The following is a 16,931-nucleotide window of genomic DNA, read 5'->3' as shown; positions in this document are numbered from 1 at the left end:
TAGAACAGTACAGCACAGAACAGGCCCTTCAGCCCTCAATGTTGTGCCGAGCTTTGTCTGAAACCAAGATCAAGCTATTCCACTCCCTGTCATTCTCGTGTGCTCCATGTGCCTGTCCAATAACAGCTTGAAAGTTCCTAAAGTGTCCAACTCCACTATCACAGCAGGCAGTCCATTCCACACCCTAACCACTCTCTGAGTAAAGAACCTACCTCGGACATCCCTCCTATATCTCCCACCCCAAACCTTATAGTTATGCCCCCTTGTAACAGCTACATCCACCCGAAGAAATAGACTCTGAACGTCCACTCTATCTATCCCCCTCATTATCTTATAAACCTCTATTAAGTCGCCTCTCAACCTCCTTTGCTCCAATGAGTAAAGCCCTAGCTCCCTCAGCCTTTCCTCATAAGACCTACCCTCCAATCCAGGCAGCATCTTGGTAAATCTCCTTTGCACCCTTTCCAATGCTTCCACATCCTTCCTATAATGAGGTGACCAGAACTGCACACAATACTCCAAATGTGGTCTCACCAGGGTCCTGTGTAGTTGCAGCATAACCCCACGGCTCTTAAACTCAAGCCCCCTGTTAATAAACACTAACACACTACAGGCCTTCTAGCTCTATCCACTTGAGTGGCAACCTTCAGAGATCTGTGGACATGAACCCCAAGATCTCTCTGTTCCTCCACATTCCTCAGTACCCTGCCATTGACCCTGTAATCCGCATTCAAATTTGTCCCATCAAAATGAATCACCTCGCACTTATCAGGGTTAAACTCCATCTGCCATTTTTCGGCCCAGCTCTGCATCCTATCAATGTCTCTTTGCAGCCTACAACAGCCCTCCACCTCATCCACTACTCCACCAATCTTGGTGTCATCAGCAAATTTACTGACCTAGCCTTCAGCCCCCTCCTCCAAGTCATTTATAAAAATCACAAATAGCAGAGGACCCAGCACTGATCCCTGTGGTACACCGCTGGTAACTGGCCTCCAGTCAGAACATTTTCCATCCACCACCACCCTCTGTCTTCTATGTGATAGCCAGTTACTTATGCAATTGGCCAAATTTCCCTCTGTCCCATACCTCCTTACTTTCTTCATGAGCCGACCATGAGGAACCTTATCAAACGCCTTACTAAAATCCATGTATACGACATCAACTGCTCTACCTTCATCTACACACTTAGTTACCTCCTCAAAGAATTCAATCAAATTTGTGAGGCGAGACTTGCCCTTCACGAATCCGTGTTGACTATTCCGGATTAAGCTTCATCTTTCCAAATGGTCATTAATCCTATCCCTCAGGACCCTTTCCATTAACTTACCGACCACCGAAGACTAACCGGCCTATAATTACCAGGGTCATTCCTATTCCCTTTCTTGAACAGAGGAACAACATTCGCCACTCTCCAGTCCTCTGGCACTACCCCGTGGACAGTGAGGTCCCAAAGATCAAACCCAAAGGCTCTGCAATCTCATCCCTTGTCTCCCAAAGAATCCTAGGATATATCCCATCTGGCCCAGGGGACATGTCAACCCTCAGGTTTTTCAAAATTGCTAATACATCTTCCCTCAGAATATCTACCTCCTCCAGCCTACCCGCCTGTATCACACTCTCATCCCCAAAAACATAGCCCCTCTCCTTGGTGAACACTGAAGAAAAGTATTCATTCAACACCTCTCCTATCTCTTCTGACTCCATGCACAAGTTCCCACTACTTTCCTTGACCGGCCCTAACCTCACCCTGATCCAGTATTAGTGGGGGAAGCTGGAGAACAAATAGTATCTCTACCTGCACATCATGAGGCTCCAGGTAAATTGGAGGCATGTGGACAGTGACAGATGGAGGGTTGAACTCTGTTCTGTAATAAAGGTGTAGGACCACCATCTCGACAATCAGGTAAAATGGCTTTTTCCAAAATCGAAAGCAAGATCGATTCTCTCTGGGAGGTGTATGGTGAAGTGTGGGAGGACGCGAAGCTGGCCTCTGAGGCTCCTTCTTGCAATGCATACTCACTTGTTGGTGCTGGTACAGTGGACAGGGTCCAGGTCAATTAAACATGATTCAAAGTCTATTGCCCAGGAAGCAAGAGCAAGCCAGGTTTCTAATTTAGCACTTTGAAAGGGATCAGTGCAACTCAATCGGCTCACATCAAATTTTGAAAAGCTACTCTATGTAAGACAGTAATGCTATCTTGGAGAGTGAAGGTTATAGTCAAGGAGGCACCAATTCTTCCATCCCATCAGTGAAGGGGAGTCACGGGTTGACAATTAATGCCCTTCAACAGTGGCCAAACAGATTCCACTCATTCACCATGAGCAAATAAATCCTCATAGTTATGCCATGCCAATGGGTGGAGTTCAGAACCAATGGGGTAATTTAGATTTTGATTTATTGTCACATGTACCAGGGTACAGTGAAAAGTACTGTTCTGTGTACAGTCCAGGCAGATCGTTCCGCACAAGAAAAACATAGGACACCATGAATACACAATGTAAATACATGGACACAGACATCGGGTGAAGTTCTCACCCTTCACAGAGCTCCAGATATAACACCTATGGAACAGAATGCAGCTAACATTTCTATCTGCGTGCTAGAGTCGCAGAGGTAAGGTAGCATGAGGATCAGTGTGAAATAAGCTGCCAAAGCTTATCTGCCAACTTCTCCCATAGCTCTCTCATTTACACCTTTATACTCTGCACTTTATCCATTCTGGTCTTCAATATCTGAGAGAGGAGACAAAAGTGAGAATGGATCCAGTAGTCCAGGGAGTTTTTCTACGAATCTTTATTTGAGGCAGCAGGTGAAAGAGTCACTACATGTGGGACAAGGCCAGGTGGAGCATGAGCACCAACAGGAGGCTGAGGAGCAGAGTCCCAGGCTGCGGGGACAACTGGCATCACCATGGGTCAATCGTCCAAGAGTCTGCTTTCTACAAATGAGCGAGAGACAGTACAGGCCAAGAATGCGATCAGAGATCTGTTCCCGTAACAGCCTCCCCGAACAGGCGCCGGAATGTGGCGACTAGGGGATTTTCACAGTAACTTCATTTGAAGCCTACTTGTGACAATAAGCGATTTTCATTTCATTTCATATGCCACATGCTCCAAAAAGGCCTGACACTACATAGGTTTGGAGGCTTACACCTGCCACTGGCCCTGAAGGTGATGGCAGCACTCAATTTCATTGCATCTGGGACTTAACAAAAAAAAAACTGAGGACTTGTACGGCATTTCAAAATCAGCAACACATTTGGTGCATTTAGGTGACCAATTCACTTTATAGGGTGGCCCATCTTTATGCGAACTTTGTTCTGGATGAGGATAGCCAGGCTTTGCTGCTATCTCTGGTTCCCAAGGGTACAAGGAGCAATAGATTGCACCCATGTGGCAATACAGCCTCCCTGGCATCAGCCCTCGAGGTTCATCGGTCAGCATGGTGGTGATACACCACTGTACCTCCCTACCATTGTACATAGTATATAATAGTTGTGCGTAACGTGGCCCTGTAATACTGTGTATTGTACTGTAACTCTGCAGAGGTTCGGTCACTGGTAGGTAACCCGACCTGGCCACGGAGAGCTCCGCCTTAGCCACTCCCCCGGGAGTCAGTATAAGAACCTCTTCTGGGACAGGCCCCATTCTGTCTGGGGTCGTCTGTGTCGGGTAAGCCTACCTTGTAGTATATTAAAGCCTGAGTTAAAGTCTCACATGTCTTTGTGGTTCTTGACGCTTAGCGCATCAGCATGGTAGCACAGTGGTTAGCACTAATGCTTCACAGCGCCAGGGACCTGGTCTCGATTCCCGGCTTGGGTCACTGTCTGTGCGGAGTCTGCACATTCTCCGTGTTTGCGTGGGTTTCCTCTGGGTGCCCCGGTTTCCTCCCACAGAGTCCTGAAAGACGTGCTTGTTAGGTGAATTGGACATTCAGAATTCTCCCTCAGTGTACCCGAACAGGTGCTGGAATGTGGCGAATCAGGGATTTCCACAGTAACGTCATTGCAGTGTTAATGTAAGCTTACTTGTAACTCTAATTTTTAAAAAATAAATGTTTTATTAAAGTTTTTCCAATCAGCGTTTTTACATAACAAAAATAGAAATACAGATGGTAATAAAAAATAACAATAAGCATAGCCCAAAGCTTCCAATAAAACTAATTACAACAGAATTTTTTATTTAAAAAAAAACAGAACAAGGTGGGTTTTGTCTCCATGCCCAACTCACATTATATCAACAGTACATCCCCCCCACCTGAACCCCCCCTCTCCCCCAGGATGCTGTTGCTGCTGACACTTATTGCTCCCCTAGAAAGTCAAGGAAAGGTTGCCATCGCCAGGAGAACCCCATCAAGGACCCTCTCAAGGTGAACTTGATTCGCTCCAGGCTGAGGAGCCCCGCCATATTGCTAACCCAGGTCTCCATGCTCGGGGGTTTCGAGTCCCTCCACATTAACAAAATCCGTCTCCGGGCTACCAGGGAGGCAAAGGCCAGTACCTCGGCCTCTTTCGCTTCCTGCACTCCCGGATCCTCCGCCACCCCAAATATCGCTACCGTTGGACTCGCCTTCACCCGAGCGTCCAAAACCCTCAACATCACCCTTGCAAACCCCTGCCAGAATCCTTTAAGCGCCGGGCATGCCCAAAACATATGGGCATGATTCGCCGGACTCCCTGCACACCTCGGGCACCTGTCCTCCACCCCAAAAAACCTACTCATTCTTGCCGCCGTTATATGCGCCCGATGCACCACCTTAAACTGGATTAAGCCGAGCCTGGCACATGATGAGGAGTTCACCCTGCCCAGGGCATCGGCCCACAGGCCCTCACCAGCTCCTCGCCCAGCTCCTCCTCCCACTTATTCTTCAACTCCCCCGCTGAGGCTTCCTCTACCTCCTGCAGCTCCTGATATATGTCCGACACCTTCCCCTCCCCTACCCAGACGCCCGACACCACCCTATCCTGGATACTACGTGGGAGCAGCAGCGGGAAAGTCCCCACCTGTTTTCTAAGGAAGTCCCGAACCTGAAGGTACCTGAACGCATTCCCCGGGGGCAGGCCGAACCTCTCCTCCAGCGCCTGCATGCTGGGGAAAGCCCCGGGTATAAACAGGTCCCCCATCCTCCTAATACCTGCCCCATACCAGCCTTGGTACCCCCCATCTATCCGACCTGGAGCAAATCTGTGATTTGGGGTCCACACAGAGGCCCCTTCCTCTCCCCTGTGTCTCCTCCACTGCCCCCAGATCCTCAGTGCCGCCATCACCACCGGACTGGTGGTGTATCGCGCCGGCGAGAACGGCAGCGGAGCCGTGACAAGTGCCCCTAGACTGGTGCCTCTACACGACGCCGCCTCTTCCATCATCTATTTCCTAATCATGGCCACATTGGCCGCCCAGTAATAACTGCAGAAGTTCGGCAGAGCTTGTCCTCCCCGCCCGCCCCCCGCTACGCTCCAAGAATACCCTTTTGACTCACGGGGTTTTATTCGCCCACACAAATCCCGTAACAATCCTATTCACCCGCTTAAAGAAGGACTTGGGGATGAAAATGGGGAGGCACTGAAATACGAAGAAGAACCTGGGGAGAACCGTCATCTTCACAGTCTGCACCCGTCCCGCCAGGGAAAGCGGGAGCATATCCCACTTTTTAAACTCTCCCTCCATCTGCTCCACTAGCCGGGTTAAGTTGAGCCTGTGCAGGGCATCCCAGTTCCTGGCTACTTATATCCCCAAGTACCGAAAGCTCCTCTCCACTATCCTGAGCGGGATCTCCCTCAGCCTCTCCTCCTGGCCCCTACCGTGGACCACGAACAGCTCACTCTTCCCCACGTTCAACTTATGCCCCGACAACCTCCCGAGTCCCCCAGGATCCGCATGACCTCCCCCATCCCCTCTAATGGGTCCGAAATATACAACAGCAGGTCATCCGCGTAGAGGGAGACCCAGTGTTCCTCCCCTCCGCGCACCAGCCCCCTCCAATCCCTCAAAGTCCCGAGCGCAATGGCCAACGGCTCAATTGCCAGGGCAAACAGCAACGGGGCAGGGGCCACCCCTGTCTCGCTCCCCGGTGCAGCCTGAAATATTCCGACCTTAGCCGGTTTGTGGACACTCGCTACAGGGGCCTGGTACAGCAGCTTGACCCACCCTATAAATCCCTCCCCGAATCCAAACCTGCCTAGCGCCTCCCACTCCACCCTGTCAAAGGCCTTCTCCGCGTCCATCGCAGCCACCACCTCCCCCCCCCCCCCCCCCCCCCCCGCGCCCCCCCCCCCTCCCTCCCGAGGACATACTTGCAACACTAGTCCCCCCCCCCCCCCCCCCCGAGGACATACTTGCAACACTAGTAAAGATTATCAACCACAAGGAGTTCCATTCCATCAACGTGCAATTGGTGTGCGACCATCAAAAGTGCATTTGTGCATGGTTCCCTGGGAGTTGCCATGACTCGTACATCCTCAAGTCATTCCCAGGTGCCTGGGATCTTTGAAGGCCCAGAAAGTCTGCATGGATGGCTGTTGGGGGATAAGAGCTACCCACATAAACAGTGGCTCGGTAATCCGGTGCGTCACCCTGACTCCAGGCGACGAAAGATACAACGCTGCTCGCATCAGTACATGCTCCCTCGTAGAGTAAACCGTAGGACTTCTGAAGATTCAATTCAGATGCCTGGATTGCTCAAGTGGCTCATTGCAAAACATACTGGAGAGGGTTTGTCACATCATTGCAGTTTGCTGTACCTTTCACAATCTGGCTATGCAGAGAGGTGAGGCACTGACAGAGGGTGAACTTTAGGAGCCCTCCTCGTAAGATGATGAGGAGGTTCAGGAATCCCTGGGAGAAGCTGAGGGACAGCATGCTGTCATGGAGAGAGACGTAGGAGGTGTGCCTGTGATACCTGCATAATTGAAAGGTTCCAAGAGGAGAAAACCTAAGTCCGATCATCAGGAGACATCTCCTCTAGCCCTCCAAACAATTTTGTGACTTCTGAAGGAATAGCCAAATTATTGCTGGGAGGACAGGTCCTGAATTCACACGTGGGCCTTAAGTGTAGGATCAGATCTTAGTTGTGATCATCGATGTCCTAATAACGCGCTCACTCTGTCAACTTAAAGACCAGCAAGGAAGAACAGCAATGTGAGTTGAGGCTGGACGTTTCCCATGCTATGTAAGGATGCAAACCCTGTCGCGAAGGAAGTGTGGACCAGGGTAGAGCTCTCTTCCTAACATGCATGTCTTGGTTTGGGACACAATCAGATGTGCACAAACTCACAAAACTGATGAGTCCTCATCAGATTGAGAACTCACCCATCATACGCTCCAAATAAAGAATTACATACATTTCCCTGAAAATCTACAAGGCTCTAGTAACAAGTTGCATTGAAGTTGATATCACATGAATGTTAGTCTTAAAAGGGGACACTCAGTGTGAGAAAAGTTGAACCTCAACTTTGAGGAGTGCAACTTTGATCAATTCACACCGTGACTTTCTAAATTCTTAGTTTGTGTAATGCCTCATAATTTAACATGTGAAGTCCAGGCATCATTCTGCTAAAACTATGATGCACTCCCTCATGTCCAATATATCCTTCCCAAGGTTGTGGTCCCCAGAACTGCATGCAGCACTCCAGGTGTATTATAACCAGGATTTTGTCCAGCTGAAGCACGACTTCTACAAATTGTATTCTAGTCCTATAGATATAAAAGTCGGCATTCCAATAGTCTTTTTGATTATTTTCTATACCTGTTCGTGACTATTCAAGAATCAATGTACCTGGATCTCCATTTTGAAATTGTATAGCGTCTTTCATCTTATATTACAATTATGAGATTTCTAAGAGGACTATATTTTGGCACTTTAAATTTAGGGTAAACCGAAGAGGTCACATCACCTGTTCGACAGACTTGTCTCCAGGTGCTTTCCTCAGTTTTCAGAGAATTTCTTAATTTCTTTTTATTAGAGTACCCAATTAATTTTTTCCAATTATGGGGCAATTTAGTGTGGCCAATCCACCTACCCTGAACATAGAATTTCTTAAATTAACCACCAGCAGTAAAGTACTGTTTTTCCCCTGGTCATGCCAAGATGAATCTACCGCAATTCATGGGTTGCAGGATGTGTGTCTTCGACTAGAGACCGTCTCTCCCGACACCAGCTGCCACTGCCAACCTTCTGAAAGAAAAGTTTCTGGATTGCCTGGAACTCTAGCGCAGACTCGTAAACTTTATTTTCCTCAACTTTTTACGTCACTTGCATTAGATGTAGAACTTCTGCTCTGAATTTTCCTCAACGTCCAACTAGATTTAGAATTGTAGCATCGTTTAGAATTGTAGCATGGTTGTTGCATAGGAAGCCACTCAGCCTGTTGTGTCTGTGCTGGCCCTTAGGAGAGGTTTACCAAGATTATGATCTATGTTTGCCTGCATCTGATTTTCTCGCTGTTAAGCCGATGAACAAAATTTTGAAATGTTTCCAATGAAGAGTAAAACTGCTCCCTATCCACAGCACAATATGCAGATCATGAATCCCTAACCAGTGACTGTCGAAACATATGCGCAACTCATTATATCAACATATACACAATAGCACCCATACTGTCACCGCACTTATCAAGTACTGTAATAAGCAATTTCCATTTTTATATTCTTCAGTGCTGCACCCAATCAATATGACGGTGCTTTACTTCTGTGACAGTACCAATAATATCAAACTTGATTATAAATTCCCCAAAAGGTCCTCTGGAGCTTCTGTTGGAATTCTGTCACCTGCCACTGTTTTTGCAACAACTGTATTTGGAAGGCATTGGCAAATTGCTCAAGCTTGTAATTCTTTGAAATAGTTTAGTGATCCAGTTATCTGGGCTGGTCAAAGAGTGAGATTATTTCAACATGGGCGGATTGCAAATGATAAGCAATAGGCTCAAATCAAGAATGCAATTTTTCTCCATCAAAAAGGGAAGAACGATAATTTACGGACGGCAGGCGTTTAAGTAGGCAACTCAGCAACATCTTTTTCTAAAAATGTATTTTATTACAAACATGTATCAAAACAGGTTACAGCAAATAAACACCCCGGGAAACATACGTCCCAGCAATCAACTATGCAGCCTGTACAATTTTCTTTACCTTTTTCAGTCCCCTGCGACGAATAGCTCCTCAAACATGGTCACAAACATTCCCCACCTTTTCTCAAACCCCGCTTCAGAGCCCCTTAACTCATATTTAATCTTTTCCAACTGCAGGAAGTCGTACAGGTCACTCAACCAAGCCGCTGCAGCTGGTGGCAATGCCGACCGCCACTCCTTCCGTGCAATCAGAGAGGCAAAAGCCACGACATCGGCCTTTCTCCTCTCCAAGAGCTCCGGCTTCTCTGGAACCCCAAATATGGCCACCAAAGGGTCCGGGTCCGCCTCCTCCTCCACTATCCTGGCTAAGACTGCGAACACTCCCGCCCAGAATCTTCCCAATTTTTTGTAACCCCAAAACGTGCATGTGATTCGCTGGCTCCCACCCACACCTCACTCATCTGCTACCCCCTGAAAGAACCCACTCATTCTCGTCCGAGTTATATGCACCACCTTAAACTGTATCAGGTTCATCCTTGCACAAGAGGAGGTCCTGTTTACCCTACGCAGTGCCTCACTCCACACTCCCCAATTGATCTCCCCTAATTCACTTCCCATTTCTCCTTGATCTTCACCACCCGCTCGCCTCCCTGCTCCCCCAGCCACTTGTTCTATCCTCAATTCTTCCCTCCCCTTCCACATCCAGAAGCAGCAGTCACTCCAGCAGGGTGTATCCAGGAAACTTGGGAACACCCTCCAGACCTTTCACATAAAGTTCTTAACTTGCAGATACCTGAACACACCAACACCTTCTTAAGGGCAACTATGGATGGCAATAAATGCTGGTCTGGCCAATGATGCCCACATCCCATGAATGAATTTTTAAAAAAATTACTTGGCAGCCAAGGTGAGTTCACCAGAAATCAGTTAACACCGTGACAACACCAGCTGCAGACCTCTGACCCAACTGTTAAAAGATAAATGTAATGTGAAGTTGGCAGCATTTACATATTAGTTGCAGCAAAACAAACACCCGACAATGCTCTTCATTCACTATGTACAGTGATAAAATTTTAAAAGAAAGCCACAGTAACCTTCAAAACCATTATGCAGAATTTATGGCACAGCATCAGGTCATTCAGCCCAACTGATCTTTTATACTCCACTCAAAGAATGATAGGAATGTGGAACTCAAAATCACACGGGGCAATTGTAGCAGATAGCATAAATACATTGAAGAGAAGCACGAGGGAAAAAGGAGAAAAGGATGTGCTGACTGTCAACCGGCCGACCTTCAGGTCCTATGCCTCGCTGACCGACCTTCGAGGCCCACACCATGTTCACTTACCTTTAATGCAAAAGGCAAGCCTGCTTGGTCCTTAAGGTCTTACTTGAATCAGGTTCAAAGGAGATGGCAATGTGCTTATCAGGTGCAGACTTCAGCCAGTTCCCAGCAGCCAGTTCCCAGTTCCTTTGTGCTGTCTTTATCTTTGTGAAAACAAAAAATCTGACTTCACACATGTAGGTCATCGATTGTTGCCAAATAGCAACAAAATGCTTATTTTACTCTGCATTGGATATTCCTGGGAATCCTCATGGGATTTTGGCATGTTTTTAATATGGTATTACAGGTCAGGAACAGCAGCATTGTCTTTTAATTTGGAGACAGCTGTACGTTAATAGCCGACTCTGGGGTCTCAACTTCAAAAGGAATTTTTCACCCATCACTTCTCTTTCAAAATCTGAAATTTCTCCTCTCATTTGCCAGTACTTCCCTGCAGCTAACACACATGGACTTTGCAACCATATTTGTATTGGTAGAATTGACAAAACCATACCTCAAGAAATCATCTTGATACTGCTTTGTTCCCAACTTAAGTTTCTTCTTTGTACTGTTAACCAGAGGCCCTGGAGCTCTGCATGTGCTGACACTAGCACTGCTCTGTCCTGCCCTTGACTCTCCTGCGAAGTTCTCTCCTGTAGATTCAATTGTGAGATTCTGTCCAGTAGGTACACTGTCAATTTGTGTCTCTGGCTGTCTCTTACTTGTAAGAAAATGATCCATCTTCACAGTCCTCTTGCCTTGCTTGCCAGCAGCTAGAAAATTGGAACAGCTCTCCTCGGTGAATTGGTGCCAAAAGCATGTTCAGGGCGCTTGATGTCAAGTGTATGTGCAGGCCTCATGACCTTCTCATTGCTGCCACTTCTGACTGGAAGACTGCACACTGCCTCATTTCTTTTCATTCAAAAGGCGGCAGTGGCTGCCATTCTCAATTTAAAAGCTGCTCGCAGCTGTTGGGTGCTGTGCCCGTGATCGGGACCACTGCGTGATCTGCGACCCTCCCAACAGCCGCTTGCGGGTCTCCACACACACTTTCAAAAACCCTGGGTTAAATGACGAAGGGTGGAGAAAGCTTGTGTGGAGCACAAACACCAACATAGACCAGTTGAGCCAAATGGTCTGTTTCTCTGCTCTTTATGCTGTGGCCCGATTTTACCAACAATGGCAAAGAGACTATGCTTTCCAGTGACCTTGAACAGAGCTAACCACAAAGGCGTGGCATGGATTTCACCTTTCCAGCTGTTAATTTGATTCTGGCACCATTGGTAGAGGATCTCCTGCGTTCAGCAACAACGATATCATCTGGCCAGCGAAGTACCAATTACATTGAAGAATTCTCAGACAGCAAACTAGGAGACAAAAAGAACTGATTATCTCTCATTTTAAAAATATTTTACAACACGTAAACTAAAGATTAGGATTAATGTAGATGCTGAAATCAAATAAATAGATGGAAATAAATCCTAATTATATTAAAACATATCACCATGGTCAGAAACTATATGATTTTGTATTTGACGTGTGTACTTTTACCCTCAGAGTGGTTATCCTAAATTAAAGTAACAAGGTGTTTTGTGAGTTTTAAAATAAAGGTCATTTATCATCCTACGCTTGCCCAGGTTTATAAACACATCTTGCTCACTCAACTCACACACACTATCACTCATGCGACAACTACAGATAAAGGAAAGAAATGATTACCCTGAATAATTGTACGAGTCTTTCTTTTGCGGCAGGACTATTGTTTACCTTAGATGAATTGATGCTTTTAGTTGAAGTAAAGGTCTTGTAAGCATAGATTTCTCAGAAAGCTGCAAGGTTTCTTGTAGTTGAATTTACAGGAGGTGGTTCTCAGTACTTGAAGTTGCAACAGGTTAGGGAAGAGTCTTTCTTGCACTTTCAAGGTACTACGGTTTGGCTACTTAGTTGACTGTAGCTGGTTCAATGGCTTTCCAATGGTCTGTTCCCTGCACAGCAAATTCTTGCTGTTTTCATCCATGTGACTTATTACAAGCCCAAAGTCATTTTTGAAATAAGGTGAATGGTCAGGTCAGCGAAGATCCTGTGTTGTCAACTGACAGTCATCTGGGTTCGCGTGAGAGCCCATCATAATACAATAGGAGACCCATTCACATTCATCTGACACACATGAAGTTTGTCCATGGTGAACAATAAATCTAGTTAGCTGGATTGCTATATAGAGCTTGTGCTGATATTCCATCCTTAAACTAAAGACTGAATTAATTTCCCAGATGTCTGTGAATCTCCATATTTAATTAGGTTTGTGTTTCAATCTCAAGACTGTCCGGAGCTGATACTGCTATAGGTCACATGATTGGCGGGCGGCATGATGGCGCAGTCTGCTGCCTATGGTGCAGAGTACCCAGGTTCGATCCAGGCCCCCTGTCTGTGTGGTTTGCACATTCTCCCCGTGTCTGCATGGGTTTCACTCCCACAACCCAAAGATATGCAGTTGAGGTAGATTGGCACACTAAATTGCTCCTTAATAGGAAAAAAAATAACTGGGTGCTCTAAATTTTTTTTTTAAAGTCACATGATTGGCAGCAGCCATTCTAACTGACTGTTTTTGTCCAAATTTTGAAGTATTGTCTGAAAGTTCATAATATACTGGAACCATGACATATGGAATTTGTAATATAATGGAGACATTTACAAAATTAGTTTTTAAGGGCCAGAAAATTTTCCAGCAGGAATTCAGAATACAAGATTCCATCAAAAACTTCATTCAAAAAAGTGTAACTTTGTCTAGGTTTTTTGCAGCAAGATTACCATCACCAGGAACTTCAACAATGCATCCTGTGGAGGACTAAAGTCGCCATAGTCCTAGATGACCAAAGGCTGCTTTCTCCTTTGAGGGGGAGAGCTGACTGGCGTCGATTTAACCTGTGGATCACCACACCTCAGGCGAGGGGCAAGGTTGAGAAGGTAGGGCCTTCATGAATAACCTCAGCCAGTACAGGAATTGAACCCACGCTGTTGGCCTTGCTTTGCATTACAAACCAGCTGTCCAGCTGAGGTCCAATGGAGGAGTAAGGAATCACTGATAGCAATTTCTGAATTTTTGCCTTTAACCACACCAGACGTTGCTATCAGTTTCAGATGTAATGACAACAGATGATGACATGGTCATTGTCACTGCTCACCACCTTTACAACCCCAAAATTGGCGACAAAGTTGCAAACATCCTCCAAGCTTAATTGCATCTTCTCATTCCATACCCCGCTATCACTTCTCAAAAGACTTTCATGACCAACAGATATAGCACTTTGCAGCCAAAGAGGGACTTTTGAAGTGTGGTCACTGTTGTAATGCAAGAAACATGGCATCCAATATGCTAACAAACTCCACAAGCAGCAAGTGATAATGACCAAATAATCTGTTAATTGACAGATAAATATTGAGCAGGACACAGATCATAATTCATCTGGTTTTCTTCAAAATAGTGCCATGTTTTACATCCAACAAAGCAAGCAGATTTGGCCATGGTTTAACATCTTGTCCAAAAGACAGTACCTTCAAAAGTGCAACACTCCCTTGGCACTGCACTGAAATGTCAGCATAGACTTTTATACTCAAGTCCTGGAGTGGAACTTCAAACCAGAACTTTGTGACTCAAAATAGAGAGTGCTACCAACTGAGCCACAGCTGGACTCCTATGTATTAATCATCCCCTTAAATGTAGCACTTGTATCTGCTTTAATCACTTCACATGGTATGCAAGTTCATTCTCACAACTCTTGTGTAAAAAAAATACCTCCTCAGTCATTTATTTAGTTTGTTCATGGCCTATGGATTTATGCCCACCTGTTCACAGCTCATCAATAAGTGAAATGGTTCCTCCACATTTACCCTATCAAAGACTTTCACCGTGTCTCATTTGAACTTTCTCTTTTCCAGAGAAAAGGACTCATACTAACTCATTCTTTCCTGGCAGTAGAGCCCTCCGAATTCCAGGTCATGCCCCTGTAAACATCTTTTGCACCTTCTCCATTCCTTCACCGTCCACTTTTAATTCTGGGAGACCAGAGCTGCAGTATAGAATCACACAATGTTTAGAGCAGAGAAATGCAATCGGCACATCAAGCCAGGGCTGTCTCTCTGCACCAGCTCGTTCCACTTCCCTGTCCTTCCTGCACAACCCTGTCATTTTGCTCATTCCAAATCATAACCGCTTGCTGCGTGTTATAACCTGCCTACTTACCATTGGCTGGGGACTAATGACAATCCCACAATCCTGTGGGAGTATGAGCTTCCCCAATGAGGGGGGCGGAGAAACCATTAGTAAACTCCTAGTATAAATAAAGCTGGCCAGTTTAGGAACCAGCAGGAAAGAGTGTGCAGCAAGGGAAGTTGCTGCTGCTATTATATATATATGTTATTGTAAATAAATGTTATTACTTTGTATCCTTAAAACTCGTGCTGGATTCTTCGTGACCCTCACAAAACTGGCGACGAAGGTTAAAGTGAATAGCTGTCTACACTGCTGAAGCCACCTCCCTGGATTTTTGTTGGATACAGGTTGGAAGTTGTTTTCTATTATACCATGCCTCTGTACGGACGTTTGGATGTTTTTGATGCTGCGCTGGAAAGCTGGAACCAGTACACACAACGGATGCGTTACTATTTCCGGGCAAACAATATCACCGAAAACGAGCGCCAGGTGGTCATATTGCTCACCGCTTGCGGCCCGCATACGTTTGGGCCCGCATGCGTCGGACACCAAAACATTTGATGGACTTATGAATATAGTGGGGCAACATTTTAACCCAACCCCGTCCACGATAGTCCAGCGTTACGGGTTTAATACCGCTGAGAGGACCCCTGGAGAATCCCTTGCCGATTTTCTATCCAGGCTACGCAGGATTGCGGAGTACTGTGACTATGGTGAGACCTTGTCAGAAATGTTACGCGACCGTTTGGTTTGCGGTATTAACAATGCGGCCACCCAGAGAAAGTGGTTAGCTGAGCCAACATTGACTTTTCAACAGGCCATTCAAATAGTATTGTCCCGAGAGAGCGCAGAACGAGGAGTGCAAGAGCTACAGGGAACGGAAGTGCATGCCTTGGGGCGCAACCCCTTCCGTCCGAAAATGTCCCCCCGCACTCCTGCGGTACCTTGGGCGAGGCAACGTCCGGACCGACGCCAGTGGCCGTCGGACATTCCTCCCCGAAGGGAGCCTTCTCCAGAACCAATGGATGAGGAGCCATGTCCGTGTCAGACTTGTAGGCGCCGACCCCGTCGCGGACGGCGGTCCTGGGGGCGCCAGAGGCGCCGTCATTCCGACCGAAACTGGGACCAGCCCAGGGGCCGAAACTGGGACCAGCCCAGGGGCCATACCTTCCATGTGGATGAACCTGCGGCAACTACTCCTGAGGACGTGGAGACGGAGGACGACTGCCTGCAGTTGCATTGTGTGGCAGCTCCCCGTGTGGCCCCCATTAAGGTGACAGTACGGGTTAATGGCCACCCGCTTGAGATGGAGTTGGACACTGGCGCAGCGGTCTCCGTGATCGCCCAGAGGTCATTCGACCGCATCAAGCAGGGTATACAGACCCTTACATTAACCGACTCACAGGCCAGGTTGGCCACCTACACGGGGGAACCACTGGACATTGCAGGAACTACAATGACCCCTGTTGTTTATGGATGCCAGGAGGGGCGTTTCCCACTTATCGTGGTGCGCGGCCATGGGCCCAGCCTGTTGGGTCGGGACTGGTTGCGCCATTTGCGGTTCAATGGCAGCACATCCTCCAAACAGTTTCTGAAGGGTTGACTGAGGTGCTAGGATGATACCCAGATGTATTTGGGGAAAATAAAAGGGGCCGTAGCCCGTATCCAAGTCGAACCAGGAGCCACGCTGCGCTATTTCCGGGCGCGCCCGGTGCCTTACGCCTTGCTCGAGAAGGTAGAAGGGAAGCTCACTCGTTTGGAGAGTTTGGGTATTATCAGGCCCGTCCGTTTTGCTGACTGGGCAGCACCAATTGTACCTGTAATGAAGCCAGCTGCCACAGTTCGCTTGTGTGGCGACTATAAACTGACAGTGAATACGGCTTCCCGACTCGACCGATATCCAATGCCTCGCATAGAGGATCTCTACGCGAAGCTTGCAGGTGGACTCTCGTTCACAAAATTAGATATGAGTCACGACTACCTGCAGTTGGAGCTGGACCCTGCCTCCCGACCATATGTAATGATTAATACACAACGGGGCCTGTATGAATATACAGGTTGCCCTTTGGAGTATCCTCTGCCTGCGCAATTTTTCAACGTGTTATGGAGGACATTTTGAGAGGTTTACCACGTGTTGCTGTCAACTTAGATGACGTTTTGATTACAGGGACGTCGGAGCAGGAACATTTGGAAAATCTGGAGGCTGTCCTTAGACGCCTTTCGGAGGCTGGAGTCCGTTTACGTCGCACAAAGTGCGTATTTCAGGAAAGGAAGTAGTCTACCTAGGTTATCGGGTGGACCGCGAAGGTTTGCACCCCATCGCAGAGAA

The sequence above is a fragment of the Scyliorhinus torazame genome, chromosome 8 (assembly GCF_047496885.1).
Source record: "Scyliorhinus torazame isolate Kashiwa2021f chromosome 8, sScyTor2.1, whole genome shotgun sequence".
Lineage (NCBI taxonomy): Eukaryota > Metazoa > Chordata > Chondrichthyes > Carcharhiniformes > Scyliorhinidae > Scyliorhinus > Scyliorhinus torazame.
The sequence above is the reverse complement of the archived record's forward strand: the minus strand, read 5'-3'. Positions refer to the sequence as shown.